The 21641-nt window shown below is 37.9% G+C and overlaps 1 protein-coding gene across 2 annotated transcripts in view; it reads right to left on the bottom strand.

Moving 5' to 3' along the window:
• CNTN4 (contactin 4) overlaps positions 1-21641 on the bottom strand; it is a 952644-nt gene that overhangs the window by 566815 nt on the left and 364188 nt on the right. The gene's annotated exons all lie outside the window — the stretch shown is intronic.

Here is a 21641-nt window from a genome sequence, read left to right as displayed (position 1 = left end):
ATTTATATACAATGGAATATTCTGCAGCCATCAAAAGGAATGAAATCTTGCCATTTGCAGTGACATGGATGGAACTGGAGGGTATTATACTGAGCGAAATAAGTCAATCAGAGAAAGACATGTATCATATGATCTCACTGATATGAGGAATTCTTAATCTCAGGAAACAAACTGAGGGTTGCTGGAGTGGTGGGGGCTGGGAGGGATGGGGTGGCTGGGTGATAGACACTGGGGAGGGTATGTGCTATGGTGAGTGCTGTGAATTGTGTAAGACTGTTGAATCACAGACCTGTACTTCTGAAACAAATAATGCAACAACAACAACAAAAAAAACAAGATAGTAGGAAGGGGAAAATGAAGGGGGGGAATCAGAGGGGGAGATGAACCATGAGAGACGATGGACTCTGAGAAACAAACTGAGGGTTCTAGAGGGGAGGGGGGTGGGGGGATGGGTGAGCCTGGAGGGCATATATTGAATGGAGCACTGGGTGTTATATGCAAACAATGAATCATGGATCACTACATCAAAAACTAATGATGTAGTGTATGGTGATTAACATAACATAATAAAATAAAGTTAAAAAAAGATGATTCTAGCTAAAAGATTCATATATTTATTAAGTAATTACTGATAATAATAAGGACAGTTACTGTTTACTACAGTACTACCAATTACCAGGCATTCCACCTTTACTTATATTATTTTATATTATCATCACCAGCCTGATCCTATTATCTACACTGAAGGTAACAACAGCTCAGAGACATTAATTATCTTACAAAGAGTCTCACACAAACCTAAGTACAGAGGCTGGACTGTGGTCACAAGTCTATTCTATGATGAAATCCTTCTCTTGATATTACATTAAAATGCATTTGACACAGAGAATTCAATTTCACTATGACCTAGCTAAAAAAGTATGCTAAGATGGTGGGAGAGTGGAATTGTAAATGTCCAAAGGTAAATATAATTAGCATTCACAGTTTTCCAGGTCTTGAACTTAAGAGGCCAAACTACAGAAAGGGCTGACAGCAATGCAAGCTGGAAACTAAATTTAGGATTCAGTAAGTAAATGTATTAGTAAAACTGTGCCATTTTGGGAATCTTATCAATATTCATACACTTGGTATTTTTGGTAGCCAGGACCTGACCAGGATTTTTTTTTTCCCTCAAAAAATAGCTTAACTTTAATCTTTCATCCAATGGAAAAAATACATATCAGTGATACTGTAAGACTTTAAATGAGGCAAGATTGGCATCTACTCCATATGTGAATACTAAAATTAGATCAGAAACTGAGAGCTTTGGTAGCTGGAAATGAAAAAAAAATTTTTTTTAAGCAAAAAATAAAGATTTAGGGTTTTGTTAAAAGAACAAAGGGACCTACACTTCGTCCCATACATAACAGCTGGAATGAAAATAGTTAACCTTTCCTGTTATTAAAACAACTAACATATACATACTATTTAGTTCATTTAATATGTTCATTTTTGGTAGAGTCTTGCATTAAGTAAATAATTTAATTTTGAAATATAACACATGTCAAAACAACCCAGCTTTCACATGGAAACAACAGTCAAAATGCATGTATAATGCCCTTCTACAATGACCAGTTATAGCTGTGAAAGGCAATGCCAAAAGCAATGTTCAGAGATACCATAGCAACAAGAGTCTTTCTGCTACAGAAACAAACTCATACTCACAAGTTGAAAGAAGGAATCATTTCAGATCTTTAAAAAAATTTACTGTAAAAAATTAATGTGATCCCCTCTCCTCCAATGAAAATGTCTTCACCTATTCTGAATTTCCAAATTTTATTTAGTGCTTTAAATAATTCTTTCCATAACTCCTGTAGGTCTTGGTAAAAGATACAAATAAAAGTTGAGAACAGCACTGAACACTTAGGTTTTGCTTCACTTTTGCAAACTTCTGTTCCAACAAGAGTCTTAGGTGTTCAGGATTTTTAGGATATATTTGTTTGACAATCATTTTATCTTTTGTATCAAGTACTCAGAGTGAAATTCTCTTATAATTCTCTCTAATGGCCTTAATATTTCAACAGAAAGATGCATCCCAATGTGAATGCCCATTTTAAATGATCAGGATACACCTGCAGTAATTACCACAGTAAGATTAGTGAGGCTATCCTATGCTCCGATGGCTTCATGTAGTGTTGGTTTAGTGCACTGAAATGCATGTAATAGATTGAATTCCCTGATATATCTGACAGACCACCAATTACAAAGTACTTGCACACTTGATGCTTTCGACCTTGCTCATAATAATGTGAATACATCTGGCAAGTCACTTTCAAATAACAACAATGAAATGTTCCACACAAGACTTAACAATTATGAATTGCATACTTCATTTTAGGGGAAATATTCCTGATCAAAATGTTACATTACAACAGTAAACTGAAGACCTACAGAACTTAACATCAGAAAAGAATCAAGACATTAATCTGATCGATCCCAGAAACACAGTTTCCAAATTTCCAGTAATAATGAAGATGTTTCAAGTTTAACACCTCCATTGCTATCATATTAATTTTAATTTTTAATTGTTATGTTAATCACCACACATTACATCATTAGTTTTTGATGTAGTGTTCCATGATTCATTGTTTGTGCATAACACCCAGTGCTCCACGCAGAATGTGCCCTCTTTAATACCCATCACCAGGCTAACCCATCCCCCCACCCCCCTCCTCTCCAGAACCCTCAGTTTGTTTTTCAGAGTCCATCATCTCTCATGGTTCATCTCCCCCTCCAATTAACCCCCATTCATTCTTCCCCTCCTGCTATCTTTTTTTTTTCTTAACATATGTTGCATTATTTGTTTCAGAGGTACAGATCTGTGATTCAATAGTCTTACACAGTTCACAGCACTCACCATAGCACATACCCTCCCCAATGTCTATCACCCAGCCACCCCATCCCTCCCACCCCCCACCACTCCAGCAACCCTCAGTTTGTTTCCTGAGATTAAGAATTCCTCATATCAGTGAGATCATATGATACATGTCTTTCTCTGACTGACTTATTTCACTCAGCATAACACCCTCCAGTTCCATCATGTCATTGCAAATGGCAAGACTGGCACAAAAACAGACACACAGATCAATGGAAGAGAACAGAGAGCCCAGAAATGGACCCTCAACTCTATGGTCAACTTATCTTCGATAAAGCAGGAAAGAATGTCCAATGGAAAAAAGTCTCTTCAAAACAAATGGTGTTGTGAAAATTGGACAGCCACATGGAGAAGAATGAAACTGGACCATTTCCTTACACCACATACAAAAATAGACTCCAAATGGTTGAAAGACATAAATGTGAGACAGGAGTCCATCAAAATCCTAAAGGAGAACACAGGCAGCAACCTCTTTGACCTCAGCCACAGCAACTTTTTCCTAGAAACATCACCAAAAGCAAGGGAAGCAAGGGCAAAAATGAACTATTGGGATTTCATCAAGATAAAAAGCTTTTGCACAGCAAAAGAAACAGTCCACAAAATCAAAAGACAACTGACAGAATGGGAGAAGATATTTGCAAATGACATATCAGATAAAGGGCTAGTATCCAAAATCTATAAAGAACTTATCAAACTCAACACCCAAAGAACAAATAATCCAATCAAGAAATGGGTAGAAGACATGAACAGACATTTTTCCAAAGAAGACATCCAAATGGCCAACAGACACATGAAAAAGTGCTCAACATCGCTCGGCATCAGGGAAATCTAAATCAAAACCTCAATGAGATACCACCTCACACCAGTCAGGATGGCTAAAATTAACAAGTCAGGAAACGGCAGATGTTGGCAGGGATGTGGAGAAAGGGGAACCCTCCTACGCTGTTGGTGGGAATGCAAGCTGGTGTAACCACTGTGGAAAACAGTATGGAGGTTCCTCAAAAAGTTGAAAATAGAGCTATTATATTAATTTTTTAAGAAACCAAATTCAACATGATTGACATGTTTCAGATCTTTGCTGAAACTAAAATGAAAACAAACTACAAAATAATTATTTTTTCTAAATTAACGAACAGTTAATCTTTGTGGATGCTTGACTCTTGAAGTCCTCATCGAGAAACATGCCCACAAATTACTAAAATAATCTCAAAAGTAGCAGTAAGTAAAGACTTTGTAGCAGTCAGTAAACAAAGCTTTTATTGTTGTTGTAATAAATGCAGTGGTAAAGTATATATAACATAAAATTTACCTTTTAACCATTTTTCAGTATAAATTCAGTGGCATTAGGTCACATTTTTGTACAAATATCACCACTATTTCTGGCACTTTTTCATCCTTCCTAACAGAAACTCTGTACTCTATATAGTTATTATTTTTTAAGGAACACAAGTAAGAAAAAAGTTTTTTTTTTCCTTTTATCCTGATCTGTTCCAGAATCTAAACTGTGGGGTTTATAAAATAATTAAGGCCTTAACAGTCAAGTCATTTCTAGATGGTTTACATGCGAGGGAAGGAGATTTAGTAAATGCAGTTGCCACAAAATAGCCATCAGTCCTAGAATTCTCTGCTGTCTTTAGAAAGAACAAGGAAATGGAATACAGGATAATTCCTTTTCCTCTAGGGCAGTTTCTCAAGTGTGGCGCACAGTCCTGGGATTCCTGATATAATATAGTTTTGCAATTCCAACCTGAAACCTAGTACATAAAAGCCTCTTTGGGATGTGTGTAGAATCCTTAGAGAATGTCATTGAACTTGGTCTCCAGGTGATTGCATTACACATCAAAATTTGATAAACATTGCTTGACTGCCTATAGCTGCCCCCCCAATCTTCGCTACTCCCCTTGACCCTCACACACACACCTCACCCCTTCACCCATGTACAATACCTCCTCATGCCTTCCCTTTACTCCTAAACATTCTTTTACAACACACTGTTTGAGGAGAGGCAATGGTTCAATTAAAGGGAATAATAAAAGTTTTACTCTCAATACAAACCCAAAAGACTAGTTTCTAATGCAACATTTCCCACAATAACATTTAGGAATAATTGATCAGAGGAAGAAGTTAACTATGAATTCTCTTGCTTGCTATATTGACAATCCTGACCAAAAAAAGAATAAGGCATGTATATTAAATAGTTTCTCCAGTGGCAAGTTATGTTTGGGAGAATTCAAAAATAATGAACTGCTTGAGGTACAAAAAGAAGTAAAATTTTTGACTTCCTGAATATCTCACAAAGTAAACTCTGAAATTATCCAAGTATAGAACTCTATGAGTATATTTTCCCAATGACCTGTGGGTTGAAAACCATAGGGTATTTGGTAGAAAATGTATGTCTAGAATATTAAAATATCCCATAGATGCTTTGTATGCATAATCACAATCTCCCTTCTCTGTGATCCACAGAATAGTTTATAAGACCTAGCCAACATTTATGCTGCATTTCCCTTATTAGACTATGAACTATTAGAAGGCCATGTGTTATGTACCTTTCATAAATCTTGGGCAAAACGTACTTAATGATGGAAGAAGAGAAACACTAAGGTCTGGAATAAGAAGACTTCTTGTCTCAAATGATACTCAAGCCCATATCTTGAACCTCACTTTAACCAAACCAATCACAAGACAAAATGAGACAGACACTACAATAAAAACTCTGGTACCAAATCAATACTGGTAGCAGCCATGAGTGCTTCTAAACCTGCTTATTTCCCCAAATGTGTAAGATACCATGCTTACTCAATTGGTTTATTTTTTGTTTCTAATACCAGCAGACATATATTTTACTTTTATTTTTGATAGCTTTATTTCTAAGGTGATTTCACTTAAGGTTGAAGGATATTCTTAAAAGGTATACTATTGTCTTTTAGAGGAAGAGGAATAATGAATAAAAGTAGTGTGCAAAGTTAACCCATATGTATGTATATATATATATATATATATATGGGTTATATATATATGTATATACACACATATATATACATATTTCAACATATTTGAAATAATATATACATATATATCAGATAAAAGCTCCAATTACAAAACGCCTTTATGTATTAAATATGTTTGAAATTAAAACAAAACAAAACATACAGCATAATGAATCCCTGTAGTTTTGACCTTCACTGTAGATTTCATTTTTTTCTCATATTAGACAAGTTACTTAATTACAGAAGCTATTTCAAGAATAATTAAAAACTTTCCTTTCAGAAGCAGCCAAGTAGTTTATGTGGTCATCTGTAGAAGGTTATAACTTGAATGTATTATTTCTTGGATGGTTAACCTTTTGGGTAGCCAAGAAAAAAAAAATGATGGCATCCATTCCTATTATGACTATTCAGTGGCACCCAGTATGTATTAAATGCCAATAATATGTGTGTCTTGTCTAATTATAGAACATAGGTTATCCAAGTCCTAAATCTAGTTTGCCATTTAGAAATTTACATTCAGTATACAAGAAGAAACCTGATTCCTGTATTAAACTTTGAGTTCTAACAGTATAATAGGGCATTTCTTCTAAAAACATCTATATAGTGGGACAGTTAATTATAATGTTGAACTTAGAATCTAAAAGACAAAATTAAACTGACATACCCAGAATGTTAGTTGCCTACCTAGAATGGTTAGGGCAGAGCAGTAATGAAGTTGTCCTAAGTGGTTCAGTATAAGTTAGAGACCGTTAACTTCATGTAGCAATTAAACGTAATGGTCTAAGAACACACACACACACACACACACACACTGCTAACTACAGTTAGGGTTGCAAACGTAGCTTCAAAGAAAATTGGAAAGGAAAAGGAACAGTTCAAGGCATTCCATTATGAGGCTTGGAAAATGAAGACTAACACATGAGTTCTCCTGCTATTACGTCGTAAAAATCAGCTTCACACATAAAAGCAACCTGCTCGTCTGCTATAGCACAGGATTATAATACTGTAGTACTGAGCACCCAGAAGCAGCATTAAACAAAAACCAATTCATTCCTATTTTAAAAATACCTTTCACAAAAACCAAACACTATTTTTGTATAAAGAAAAGCTGTTCCTGTGCTAAAAGTTTATCCTGTGCCCTAAGGATGGCTTGTGTTCATTTAACTTTTATAGTATAAATTGCTAGATCCTCACAGAAGCTTTTATTTCAGTTGAGGCACAGAGAGGGTAAAAACTGAGTTTATTTTGTATCATGTGCTTTTATTTCACAAGCATACTCTCACTTTAAGGATTTATCAGTACCCTTAAAGCCAAGCATTTAAAAATAAATGTTAGCCCGTTTAATAGATATTGCCTTCTATTTCTCCAGTTATATCTTTGTCTTCTCCCTTTTGACATTTGTATTCAGACAAGACACTTTATTTGTCATCATCTATGACTACCAATAAAGTTACGAAGACATGTGAGGCTAGCAATTCCATTTTTTAAGAGCAAAGGAGAATGGTCCCCAAATATAGTTGAGTCTTAGAAACAGTGATGTGACTAATACAAACTGAGATGTGCTTCAGTATTAAATGCACACCAAATTTCAGAGATTTAGTACAGGAAAAATATATGAAATATCTCAATAATTTTAACATTGATTCCATGTTAAAATTATACTATTTTGGATATATGGGTTAAATAAGATAGATTATTAAAATCAACTCCCAATTGCTTATTTTTCTTTTTTCTAAGGTGGTTACTAAAACATTTAAAATTGGTCATGTGCCTGGCATTATATTTCTGTTGGACAGCACTTCTATAGATACTGCTATAAATAGTCTGGAAGACATGTGAGAGAAAACAGGGTGTGGTTATGTATAGATAACTATGCAGATTCAAGTGAGTAAATTTATAAGTATATTATATCAACCCTAAAGTGTGAGGAGTCAACAACAGTAATAATAGCTGATATGTGAATGTGCCACATGACTTACTTAAATGTGCCTATTTCATAATCAGACCAATTCTATTACATACGTTTTACAAATGAGAAAGCTGAGAATTGAAATAATATTCCTAAAGTAACAGAGCTTATGTGGTAGAACCAGGATTCAAATGCAGTTCTGTCTGACTGTATGTAGACTCTGGGCTTTTACGTGTAAAAGAAAATCTTACTCAATAAAACCTATATCATAAATAAATAAATAAATAAATAAATAAATAAATAAATAAATAAATAAAAAAGCCTATTTCTGACCGAAAGCCATATAATGCCCTTGTGTTCTATCATACTATTCTTTCCAACTATGGTCCAATTCCTCATGCCCATTTGCCTACACATATCCACCTTATATTTCAAGATGTAGCTATAGTTCTTGACTATGCCATTTTCTGAATTTCTATGATCAGTACAACCAGCCTTAGGGTTCACAGATTTTCATGTGTCAGGTGTGTTAATTCTATCTGACTTATCAATTTCATGAAAGCAGAGGCTGTATCTCATTTCTATTGTGGTCTCCACCAAAGCTAGCACCTAGCAAATAAACCTAAATAGTTATTAAATGAAAACACAGTGAAGGAGGACAGCTGGGTAGGCAGGTAGTCCTATGTTTGATTACCACCTGGATGATAATAAACAACATAAATCCTTGGTAGTAGTAATAAGAAAATTTCCTTTTGCTTGTAATTTATGACTCTGCCTTCCTAAGTAACATATACACTGGGACTTATACTCAATCCTGATTGGTCAGTAACCAAACCGTAGATTCCCACAGTTCAAGATTTCTGGATGAAATTCACAGATAATTACACTTGGAAATTCTTGTGAGAAATACACAATGTAAGTATAAAAATATTTTTATTCCTCTTTTTAAGTTTGTCCAAACTTGCTGCCTCAACTGTAACTGAGCTGCACTATTAATAAAAGGCATACTAAATCTGCAAAATTGGTTTGTTTGAATGAAAAGAAAATGCCTAAAACACCAGCTTTCTTCCTTTCCTAAATAACATGTTTTTTTGAATAACAATGTGGCTACTTTGCTTTCCTGAAGCCAAAATCACCACTAGTCATCAGAGTGCTACTTTTATCATCTGCTCCAACTGGGTTGCCATTCTTTCATCCAAAATCTAAACACGCCAATTTATGCTTTCATTGTAATAATTGATGAGCCCCCATTGGTTCTCGCTGGGCACAATGCTAGCTTTTATCCTTATGAGATACCTGAAAAAGTGTAACATTCCAAACTGGAATTGCAGTCATGATAAAAGACACGCTAAACTGAGCATGTACACTGGAGGCTACTCTCCGTTTCCTTATTTGGAAGGGTGTATTCCACAGTCTGTCTCTTCCCAGATCATATTGGTGGCAAAGAGAGATTGCACAGCATAGTGGCTAGAACAGTACTTTTAACATTATTGACATTTTGGAGCAAATAATTCTTTGTTGTGAGAGGGCTATCTTAGGCACTGTAGCATGTTTAGTGGCATCCCTGGCTTCTACCCACTGGATTCCAGTAGTACCCTCTCCAAGTTATGACAACCACAGTTGTCCCCAGGCATTGCAAACTTCTCTGGAGGAGGAGGCAAGCCCTCTCCACATTCCAAACCACTGGGTTAGAACACAAAGTCTGGCACCAGACTGCCTGGATTCAAATCCTAGCTTCTTAACTTGGCAGCTGTGTGACCTTAAGCAATTGAGTTAGTCTCAGAATGCATAAGATTCCTGATGAGTAAATGGGAATAATAATAGTATTTTCCTTAAGGTAGTTGAGGTGATTGAGTAAATGAACCTATAGAAAGCATTATGAGAGTACCTGGCATGTAGCAAGGGCTATAAAATGTGTAGCTGTTGTTACTGTTGCTGTAATTATTATTTTTAAATGAAGACATATGATTTAGTCTTAAGTCTGTAGCTAAATAGTATGTCCAGTTGGGAAGTCACTTAAAAGCTTTGTTTTCACCAAAGCAGCTGAGTTTTCTCATAAGTAAAGCAGAAGTTGGACCAAACATTTATTAGTGAAACAGTACAGTATTATGGCTAAGAGTTCAGGTTCTAGAATCTGACTACTGATGTGGGAGTCTTGGATCCATAACTCACTAGCTATTTAAGACTTGGACAGATCGCTGAATGTGCCAGAAACTTTGTGTTCTGATTCCATAAAATCCATATAATACAACAGCAACCTCAGGGGGATTACTGGGAAAATTAACTGAGATGATGTAGATAAAATCTTAGAATATTCAATAATACCAGGGGCGCCTGGGTGGCTCAGTCGTTAAGCGTCTGCCTTCAGCTCAGGTCATGATCCCAGGGTCTTGGGATCAAGCCCCGCATCGGGCTCCCTGCTCTGCGGGAAGCCTGCTTCGCTTCTCCCTCTCCCACTCCTCCTGCTTGTGTTCCCTCTCTCGCTGTGTCTCTCTCTGTCAAATAAATGAATAAAATCTTAAAAAAAAAAAAGAATATTCAATAATACTGTAAATCCTCAATATATGGCTGCTGTTATTACTATTACTCTTTCTAGCTTTTAAAATGCATATAACTTGGGGTGGCTCAGTCAGTTAAGTGTCTGCCTTCAGCTCAGGCCATGATCTCAGGGTCGTGGGATGGAGTCCCGCATCAGGCTCCCTACTCCTTGGGTGATCTGCTTCTCCCTCTGCCTTTGCCCCTCCCCCTGCTCGTGCTCACACTCGCTCTCTCAAATAAATAAATAAAATCTTAAAAAATATATATATATATAACTTGTATCATATGATCTCACTGATATGAGGAATTCTTAATCTCAGGAAACAAACTGAGTGTTGCTGGAGTTGTGGGGGGTGGGAGAGATGGGGTGGCTGGGTGATAGACACTGGGGAGAGTATGTGCTATGGTGAGAGCTGTGAATTGTGTAGGACTGTTGAATCACAGACCTGTACTTCTGAAACAAATTATACATTATATGTTAAAAAAAAAAGAAGATAGTAGGAAGGGAAAAACGAAGGGGGAGAATCAGAGGGGGAGATGAACCATGAGAGACTATGGACTCTGAGAAACAAACTGAGGGTTCTAGAGGGGAGGGGGTTGGGGGATGGGTTAGCCTGGTGATGGGTATTAAAGAGGGCATGTACTGAATGGAGCACGGGGTGTTATACGCAAACAATGAATCATGGAACACTACATCAAAAACTAATGATGTAATGTAGGGTGATTGTAATGTGTGTCTCTGTCAAATAAATAAATAAAACCTTCAAGAAAAAAAAAAGAGTAGCCTCAGTGGAATGTATAGAAAAGGAAAAATGAGGTCAATTCATTTCTATTTACACAGCTTCTGTCCCTAGTAGGTCTAGATTGCCCTAGGGTAAATACAGTAGCTTATTTACCTAGATACCTCAAAAGGCAAAAGATAAGGACCATCTGAATAGGGCTTTGAGAGTCCTCAGAATATGACTAAGTTGGGCTACTATCCATTTTGGATAATCACAACACTGTGTAGATGGATTTCACTCATCACCCAGAAAGGAATAGGCTCACTAGGTCTGATTTGACAAGGATCTTCCTTGGTCAGGGACATAAGAAAGAGTTATATGCCTGTCTTTCTCTCCAAGTAGAAGCTACATAAAAGAGCTCTCTCTCTCTTATCTATTGCCAAATACATGTAGCAGTCTAATTTACAGGAAAAACAATTATCTGAAGTCCTCTTTTGGGGGACCATCCATAGCTGTAATCCTTAGAGGTCAGTTAATTCCACTCATTAGAGGCTAGAACTAACCATGGACCATATTTCGCTTAAGATAGACAAAACCATCATATTCACCAATGACAACTCCAAGGAACATCAAGAAAGGAGAGAAGATTCAGTGGTTACAGGCTGCAGGGATCTATTCTTCCCTCATTATCCGAGCCATAAAAGGGTCACATTCATAGCAAAGTTTCGGACTTCACTCTACTGATAATGGCACCAAGCATCTGTTGGAACCATGATGTGAACGTCCAGGAGGTCCAAAATACATATGTTCATCTCTACAGATTCTCCTGATCTCTGGCAGGAGATGTTCAAAGTGCAAATTGTCAGAATAGCTCAGGGAATGATTTTTGGAATAGTGTCACTTAGATGATTGTAAACTTGAGAAACAATGATAGTTAGTGTTGACCTGAAAATACTAGAAAAGATCATAGTGAATGACTGTGGTGATAAACTATACACAGGATAAGAAATCCAAGGTATGTCTACTGTCAGAGTGACCTACCAGGAAAAGTGAGAGATCTTTAACTCTACACTTGACATATCAGAGATTGTTAGAGAAAATGGCCAGCTATAGCTGTGGCCAGCTATAACCCAACGTGGAGCTGGATGCCCAAACCACCTGCATCTCATGTGACAACTCTGATCCAGCAACAGTGGCTTTCTCAAGGGTTATGTTGAGAAATATTATGAAGCCATATGTGGGTTTAACAGGAAAAAATAGCAAAAAAATTAGTAGCAACAACAAATTGGTGATGACTGCCATAAATATAAGAGAAGAGAAGTGATAACAACTAAACTATATATTTGCTATGTTTGATTCAGAAACTGAAGTTAAACTCATAAAAATCAAATCATTGTCTTACAGTCATTTCTTGCCCTCGTGGACCCAATGATTGGGGTTACTGAACCAGAAAGGACAGGAACCCAGCTAGCCTTTTGTAGCAGCCAAATGTTTCTGATAAAAACAGACTTTTAGAGCTCTGAGGTATTTTTAATACCATCTCTCGAAGGTGTCTCTTTTTCTCTCTGCTCAACACCCTGCCACCACCATCAAAATTAATCCTAAAGGACAACACCAAGATGAAAAGCTTGATTTGCCATACCATGAGAGTAGTTCTGCATCTAGCAAATTTTATCTTTTAATTTGAAATGCCATAGATAGTTCATTCAAAATATATTTAGCATTGGAGATGTACTGCAGATGGAATAATGATGTGACTGCAAATGTAATGTGATGGGTAGGGGCAATCTCTGAGAGATTCCCGATCACCTATGCCTTTACCAGTTCTCAAATTCTTCTAACTGTCTTCAGAAGCTTTATGGGATGTGTTTATATCTGGATAATCCCAAAAGAATGTTTCCTTTTAAAGATGGATAGGACTCATAAAATAGATGGAAAAGAAACATTAAAAGTATAGTAGTGCATTCAAATCTATAAAGGATCAATCCTTATCTATGATTGCTCCTAGCAAAGTGTTAACACCACTTCTGTAGCACCATGGAGGCAGATCATCATTTAGGCATTTGCGGAGACAGCAAGCCACTTGCCTTAGGCATTAAGCATATGTAATTTTCATAACCATAGGGCATCCATTAGCTAGATTTAAAATGTATAAGGGAAATCTGACACTGACACTCCTTAGCTTCAGCCAGGAAAGACTGTTGTGTAAGTGTGTGTGTGAGAGAGAGAGGGAGGGTGGTGTATAAGGCACACTAGGTGGAGAGTAGGAATTATACAGTCTAATGTACAGATGCAAAACCCAATATTACATAAGTCACTAACGCAAAGAAAGTGTGCTTGGGAAGGTTTGATAGTAAAGCCAATAACCCTGCATTATAGTCACCAGGCTAGAAATTTATGAGCACTCCTATTACTTCATTTGCATTTTCTCCCTATCACAAAAATCCATTTAAAAAGGAAGCCAAGAAGAATCTCTGCCTATATAAAATAATCTTAATAAAAACAAGACCACCATCTGGCTTGCCTTATCCTTATGTAAAGAAAGCACAGACATTTATGGGCACTGATGTGGTGAAAAGAAATCCATTCTTGAAAAGCTCATTAGTAAATTGCATAATCTTAACAAGCATGTCCACCCCTAAATGATCAGTATCAACATCCTATAAGAGAGAATACATAAATTAACACCTAAATAATATCTTCAGACTTAGTGAAGACACCAACAAGTATATACAGCTGATAATTAAGGATTTCTATTCTAATATAAATAGTTTATTGAAAAAGATATAAGAAAAAGCTTACCTTCACTTACATTATAGGACTATTATATGCAAGAAAGATATGTATCTCAGGGTCAGGCAAAACACATTTCATTTTATCGGTTAACATTAACTTATATGGGTATGAAAGGGAGTCATACATTGTAACCTTACCATTTGGTTTAATTCATAGCAGCTTAGTGAGATTAAAATGTGGTCAAATGCTACTAATGTAGGCACATCTCTCAGATAATAAATTATACTGAGTAAAAGATTGTGCAATTCAATACTCAAACTGAGAATTGCATAGAACCTCTGGTTTCAAATGCTATAGTTAAACTTGATGAATATCTCTTTATTCCTCTACACCAAATCCTTACAAATGACAGTCTGGTTCTACAAGTGGAATCTTGTTACTCTGCATAACTCCATGAATGGTGGAGATGTTTGATCTGAGTAGGAATCTCTCAGGAAAAAATGGAAAGCAGACATGTTTCTAAGTGTAGCTTAAGGTGATCAAAATCTCCTCCCAGCTGATAGTGCTAAATACACTAACTAAAATAAATGAAAAATCCCCAGGATGGTCAAGTGCCAGAGTTCTTTATACTTTCCCAACTGAAAGTGATCATTAACAAAATGAGTATTAGACTTGGGATATAAACTTACCTTGAGAAAATGGCATGAGACCAAAACATGTCCCATTAATTACACAGGGACATGGGAAGTACTGCACTGAGATTAAGAAAATCAACTGCATAAGCCACTGTGGCAGAATGATGCTCATGGTGTGACAGTAGATCATAAGGACAGTACCTGGGAGTTTTAATCCACCACTAGCTCACTATTAGCTTGTGGTTTGGTATATACCTATAAATGAACTACAACAAACTCTTGAGGAAATTAATAAGACTCTGAACACTACCACTGTCAGAACACAACTGGAGGGGGGGGCAGAGCAAGAGGGCGGAGGAGTAGGAGACCTGGATTTCGTCTGATCTCAGGAACTCAGCTGAATAGGGATCAAACCATTCTGAACACCTACGAACTCAACAGGAGATCGAAGATAAGAATAGTAACAACACTCTGAACAGAAAAGTGACCACGTTCTGGAAGGTAGGATGTCCGGAGAAGTGAATCCGAGGCGATATTCAGGAGGATAGACGGCAGGGGAGGGGGCCTCCGTTGGCCGCTTCTGGCAAGTGATAGAGCTGGGGAGCACAAAATCGGACCTTTTAGAAGTCGGCTCCGCGGAGGGACGTCGCTCCAGTGGCTAGGTGGGGGGGTGGAACCCTCGCGGGACAGTGTGGTCTCAAGATCATCGGGGTCACAGAAAGAACGGGGGTGCCTGGGTGCGGCAGAGCTCCCAGATATCGGAGCGGGGAAGCCAGCTGCAGAGACAGAGCCGAGGCGCGGGCTCTCAGCTCGGGGTTGCCATAAACTGTGATCCGCGGCCCAGTCAGGCCACTGCTCCTCCAGCAAGGACCCAACAAGCGGCAGAGCCAGGAAGACTCCCCTTCTCCCCGGGGAGGAGCAGCGCAGAAGTGCACCACAGGGATCTGCTGGGTTGGGAGACTCCACACGGGGTCCGGTGCCAGACATAGAAACGCTCGATCACAGGCCGGGTGAGCATGGAGTGCGGCCGGAGAGCAGGGAGACGGGAGTGACTGCTTTTCGCTGGGGGCACACTGAGGACCGGGGCCCCGAGTTCTCAGCTCCTATGGTGGAGACTGGGAGGTCACCATTTTCACCCTGGTCCTCCAAAGCTGTACCAAGAGCTTCCAGGGAACAAAAGCTCCTGAGAGCAAACCGGAGCAGCTTGCTTAGCCCGGACTCACAAGGGCGAGGCAATTCCGCCTCCGGCAAAGACATTTGGGAACCACGGCAACAGGAACCTCCCCCAGAAGATCAGCACGAACAGCCAGCAAGCCAAGACCAAGTTTACCGATCAAGGAGAACGGGAGAACTCCAGCGCTAGGGGAATAGTGCACATAGAATTCATGGCTTTTTTACCATAATTCATTAGTTTTTCAAAGTTAATTTTTTTAACTGTTTTTTTTTTTATTTTTTTCCCCTTTTTCAACCAACATCTTATCAATCCCTTTTTAAAAAAAAATTTTATTTTTCATTTTTAGAGTCATATTTTTATCCCTTCATAATAGTTACCCTTATTTTTGGCATATATATATATAAGTTGTTCTCTCTTCAAAATTTTGAGATACAGTTTCCTCTAACAGACCAAAATATACCCTTAATCACTAGTGTATGGCTTTGTTCTAGTCTCCTGCCTGATCACATTCTCTCCCTTTGTTTTTCCTTTTTTTCCTATTTTCTTTTTCTTTTTAAATCTTCTTCTTTCTTTTTAAAAAAAACTTATCTTATCAATTCCTTTTATAAAATCTTTTATAATTTTCATCTTTATAGTCATCTGCCATCACTTCATTGAATCAACCCTTATTTTGTACATATATGTCTTTCTTCCTTTAAAATTTTAGCAGGCACTTTCTTCTAACAGACCAAAATATGCCCAAAAGCTAGTGTGTGGCACTGATGTATGCACTAGCCTGATCATATTTGATCATGTTCTGTATTTTTTTGTTTTGTTCTGTTTTTGTTTGTTTCTATCTTTTTCTGTTTCCTTTTTTTTTTTCTCTTCTTTCTTTCCCTGTCTTGTCCCCTGGTTTCAGGTCTTTTCTGGTTTGTATAGACTATATTTGCTGCAGACGTTGTTAAGGTGTTAGCATTCTGTTCTCTCATTCATCTGTTCTCCTCTGGACAAAATGACAGGACAAAAAAATCACCTCAACAAAAAGAACAAGAGGTAGTACCGTCTGGCAGGGACCTACTCAATACTGACATTAGTAAGATGGTGGACCTAGAGTTCAGAATCATGACTTTAAAGATACTAGCTGGGCTTGAAAAAAGCGTGGAAGTTATTAGAGAAATCCTTTCTGGAGAAATAAAAGAACTAAAATCTAACCAAGTCGAAATCAAAAAGGCTATTAATGAGGTGCAATCAAAAATGGGGGCACTAACTGCTAAGATAAATGAGGCAGAAGAGAGAATCAGCGATATAGAAGACCAAATGATGGAAAATAAAGAAGCTGAGAAAAAGAGAGAGAAACAACTACAGGATCACGAGGGCAGAATTCGAGAGATAAGCGATACAATAAGATGAAACAACATTAGAATAATTGGGAACCCAGAAGAAGTAGAAAGAGAGAGAGGGGCAGAAGGTATACTGGAGCAAATAGCAGAGAACTTCCCTAATGTGGAGAAGGAAACAGGCATCAAAATCCAGGAGGCACAGAGAACCCCTCTCAAAATCAAGAAAAATAGGTCAACACCCCGAAATCTAATAGTAAAACTTACGAGTCTCAGAGACAAAGAGAAAATCCTGAAAGCAGCTCGGGAGAAGAAATATGTAACCTACAATGGTAGAAACATTATATTGGCAACAGACCTATCCACAGAGACCTGGCAGGCCAGAAAGGACTGGCATGATATCTTCAGAGCACTAAATGAGAAAAATAAGCAGCCAGGAATACTATATCCAGCTAGGCTATCATTGAAAATAGAAGGAGAGTTAAAAAGCTTCCAGGACAAACAAAAACTAAAGGAATTTGCAAACACAAAACCAGGCCTCCAAGAAATATTGAAAGGGGCCCTCTAAGCAAACAGAGAGCCTAAAAGCAGCATAGATCAGAAAGGAACACAGGCAATATACAGTAACAGTCAAATTACAGGTAATACAATGGCACTAAATTCATACGATTCAATAGTTACCCTGAATGTAAATGGGCTCAATGCCCCAATCAAAAGACACAGGCTATCAGATTGGATTAAAAAACAAGACCCATCAATATGCTGTCTGCAAGAGACTCATTTCAGACCCAAAGACACCCCCAGATTGAAAGTGAGGGGGTGGAAAACCATTTACCATGCTAATGGACACCAAAAGAAAGCTGGGGTGGCAATCCTGATATCAGACAAATTAGATTTTAAAACAAAGACTGTAATAAGAGATGAAGAAGGACACTCTATCCTACTTAAAGGGTCTATCCAACAAGAAGATCTAACAATTGTAAATATCTATGCCCCTAACATGGGAGCAGCCAATTATATAAGGCAATTAATAACAAAAGTGAAGAAACACATTAACAACAATACAATAATAGTAGGGGATTTAACACCCCCCTGACTGAAATGGACAGATCATCTAAGCAAAAGATCAACAAGGAAATAAAGACTTTAAATGAAACACTGGACCAAATGGACGTTACAGACATATTCAGAACATTCCATCCCAAAACAACAGAATACACATTCTTCTCTAGTGCCCATGGAACATTCTCCAGAATAGATCACATCCTAGGTCACAAATCAGGTCTCAACCGGTACCAAAAGATTGGGATTATTCCCTGCATATTTTCAGAGCAAATGCTTGAAACTATACTCAATCACAAGAGGAAAGTCGGAAAGAACTCAAATACGTGGAGGCTAAAGAGCATCCTACTAAAGAATGAATGGGTCAACCAGGAAATTAAAGAAGAATTAAAAAAATTCATGGAAACCAATGAAAATGAAAACACAACTGTTCAAAATCTTTGGGATACAGCAAAGGTAGTCCTGAGAGGAAAGTATATAGCAATACAAGCCTTTCTCAAGAAACAAGAAAGGTCTCAAATACACAACCTAACCCTACACCTAAAGGAGCTAGAGAAAGAACAGCAAATAAAGCCTAAACCCAGCAGGAGAAGAGAAAAAATAAAGATCAGAGCAGAAATCAATGAAATAGAAACCAAAAGAACAGTAGAACAGATCAAGGAAACTAGGAATTGGTTCTTTGAAAGAATTACCAGGTTGATAAACCTCTGGCCAGACTCATCAAAAAGAAAAGAAAAATGACCCAAATCAACAAAATCATGAATGAAAGAGGAGAGATCACAACCAACACCAAGGAAATACAAAGAATTATAAGAACATATTATGAGCAACTCTATGCCAGCAAATTAGATAACCTGGAAGAAATGGGTGCATTCCTAGAGATGTATCAACTACCAAAATCGAACCAGGAAGAAATAGAAAACTTGAACAGACCTATAACTACCAAGGAAATTGAAGCAGTCATCAAAAATCTCCCAACAAAGAAAAACCTAGGGCCAGATGCCTTCCTAGGGGAATTCTATCAGACATTTCAAGAAGAATTAATACCTATTCCCCTGAAACTGTTCCAAAAATTGAAATGGAAGGAGAACTTCCAAATTCATTTTATGAGGCCACCGTTACCTTGATCCCAAAACCAGACAAAGACCCCATCAAAAAAGAGAATTACAGACCAATATCCTTGATGAACATGGATGCAAAAATTCTCACCAAAATACTAGCCAATAGGATCCAACAGTACATTAAATGGATTATTCACCATGACCAAGTGGGATTTATCCCTGGCTGCAAGGCTGGTTCAACATCCACAAATCAATCAACGTGATACAATACATTAACAAAAGAAAGAACGAGAATCATATGATCCTCTCAATTGATGCAGAAAAAGCATTTGAGAAAGTACAGCATCCTTTCTTGATCAAAACTCTTCAGAGTATAGGGATAGAGGGTACATAACTCAATATCATAAAAGCCATCTATGAAAAACCTACAGCAAATATCATTCTCAATGGGGAAATGCTGAGAGCTTTCCCCCTAAGGTCAGGAACGCGGCAGGGATGTCCACTCTCACCACTGCTATTCAACATAGTATTAGAAGTCCTACCAACAGCAATCAGACAACAAAAGAAATCAAAGGCATCCAAATCGGCAAAGAGGAAGTCAAACTCTCACTCTTTGCAGATGATATGATACTGTATGTGGAAAACCCAAAAGACTCCACCCCAAAACTGCTCGAACTCATACAGGAATTGGTAAAGTAGCAGGATATAAAATCAATGCACAGAAATCAGTGGCAATCCTATACACCAACAAGAAGACAGAAGAGAGAAATTAAGGAGTCGATCCCATTTCCAATTGCACCCAAAACCAGAAGATACCTAGGAATAAATTTAACCAAAGAGGCAAAGGCTCTGTACTCAGAAAACTATAAAATACTCATGAAAGAAATTGAAGAAGACAGAAAGAAATGGAAAAATGTTCCATGCTCATGGATTGGAAGAACAAACATTGTGAAGATGTCAGTGCTACCTAGAGCTATCTACACATTCAATGCAATCCCCATCAAAATACCATCCACTTTTTTCAAAGAAATGGAACAAATAATCCTAAAATTTGTATGGAACCAGAAGAGACCCCGAATAGCCAGAGGAATATTGAAAAAGAAAAGCAAAGCTGGCGGCATCACAATTCCGGACTTCCAGCTCTATTACAAAGCTGTCATCATGAAGACAGTATGGTACTGGCACAAAAATAGACACATAGATCAATGGAAGAGAATAGAGAGCCCAGAAATGGACCCTCAACTCTATGGTCAACTCATCTTTGACAAAGCAGGAAAGAATGTCCAATGGCAAACAGACATTCTCTTCAACAAATGGTGTTGGGAAAACTGGACAGCCACATGCAGAAGAATGAAACTGGACTATTGCCTTACACCACACACAAAAATAGACTCCAAATGGTTGAAAGACCTAAACGTGAGACAGGAGTATATCAAAATCCTAAAGGAGAACACAGGCAGCAACCTCTTCGACCTCAGCCACAGCAACTTCTTCCTAGAAACATCGCCAAAGGCAAGGGAAGCCAGCGCAAAAATGAACTATTGGGATTTCATCAAGATAAAAAGCTTTTGCACAGCAAAAGAAACAGTCCACAAAACCGAAAGACAACCGACAAAATGGGAGAAAATATTTGCAAATGACATATCAGATAAAGGGCTAGTATCCAAAATCTATAAAGAACTTACCAAACTCAACACCCAAAGAACAAATAATCCAATCAAGAAATGGGCAGAAGACATGAACAGACATTTTTCCAAAGAAGACATCCAAATGGCCAACAGACACATGAAAAAGTGCTCAACATTGCTCAGCATTGGGAAAATCCAAATCAAAACCTCTATGAGATACCACCTCACACCCATCAGAATGGCTAAAATTAACAAGTCAGGAAATGACAGATGTTGGCGGGGATGTGGAGAAAGGGAACCCTCCTATACTCTTGGTGGGAATGCAAGCTGGTGCAACCACTCTGGAACACAGTATGGAGGTTCCTCAAACAGTTGAAAATAGAGCTACCATACAATCCAGCAATTGCACTACTGGGTATTTACCACAAAGATACAAATATAGGGATCCGAAGGGGTACGTACACCCCAATGTTTATAGCAGCAACGTCCACAATAGCCAAACTGTGGAAAGAGCCAAGATGTCCATCGACAGATGAATGGATAAAGAAGAAGTGGTATATATACACAATGGAATATTATGCAGCAATGAAAAGGAATGAGATCTTGCCATTTGCAACGATGTGGTTGGAACTGGAGGGTGTTATACTGAGTGAAATAAGTCAATCGGAGAAAGACATGTATCATATGACTTCACTGATATGAGGAATTCTTAATCTCAGGAAACAATCTGAGTGTTGCTGGAGTGTTGGAGGGTGGGAGGGATTGGGTGGCTGGGTGATAGACATTGGGGAGGGTATGTGCTATGGTGAGCACTGTGAATTCTACAAGACTGATGAATCACGGATCTGTACTTCTGAAACAAATAATGCAAGATATGTTAAGAAAAAAAAAAGAAGAAAATAGCAGGAGGGGAAAAACGAAGGGGAGTAAGTTGGAGGGGGAGACGGACCATGAGA

The sequence above is a fragment of the Callorhinus ursinus genome, unplaced genomic scaffold (genome assembly GCF_003265705.2).
Source record: "Callorhinus ursinus isolate GAN/ISIS: 27379988/994484 unplaced genomic scaffold, GSC_fseal_2.0 scaffold15, whole genome shotgun sequence".
Lineage (NCBI taxonomy): Eukaryota > Metazoa > Chordata > Mammalia > Carnivora > Otariidae > Callorhinus > Callorhinus ursinus.
The sequence above is the reverse complement of the archived record's forward strand: the minus strand, read 5'-3'. Positions and strand labels throughout refer to the sequence as shown.